Source organism: Penaeus monodon, chromosome 28 (assembly GCF_015228065.2).
Source record: "Penaeus monodon isolate SGIC_2016 chromosome 28, NSTDA_Pmon_1, whole genome shotgun sequence".
Lineage (NCBI taxonomy): Eukaryota > Metazoa > Arthropoda > Malacostraca > Decapoda > Penaeidae > Penaeus > Penaeus monodon.
Window position 1 is genome coordinate 7,066,623 of NC_051413.1, and position 451 is coordinate 7,067,073.

Consider the following 451-nt stretch of genomic DNA (forward strand, 5'->3'; position numbering starts at 1 on the left):
ACGGCAGCGAAGAGAATAACAGCAACAATACGAGCGAAAACAATCTGAGGCGAGCCCAGCGCTCAACAACAAAAAAGGCCCAGAAACCCTTGTCGTCGGGAGCGGAGGAGGGGCTTCGGGATCGCTCCTTGCTCGGCCGAGGGGAAGGGGGGGTAAAGGGGAGACGGACGGGAGGGGAGGGTGAGGGGAAGGGGGGGTAAAGGGGAGAGGGACGGGAGGGGAGGGTGAGGGGAAGGGGGGAGATAAAGGGGAGAGGGACGGGAGGGGAGGGTGAGGGGAAGGGGGGGGGCAGAAGGGTTATGATTCAACGGCTTCTAAAATAATCCTATAATCCCTTACTCACTGTTCGGGGGAAATGCTACTCACACTGGACTGTCGCTCTTGTACAAGGTTGCTGCGGAAATGCCATGTCCGCGAGCACTCACTGGACATGGACATCGCTATGCAATGT

General features: G+C 58.3%; 1 protein-coding gene across 1 annotated transcript in view; it reads right to left on the minus strand.

Moving 5' to 3' along the window:
* Window positions 1-451, minus strand: part of LOC119591337 (protein lap4-like) — a 96,333-nt gene that overhangs the window by 48,217 nt on the left and 47,665 nt on the right. The gene's annotated exons all lie outside the window — the stretch shown is intronic.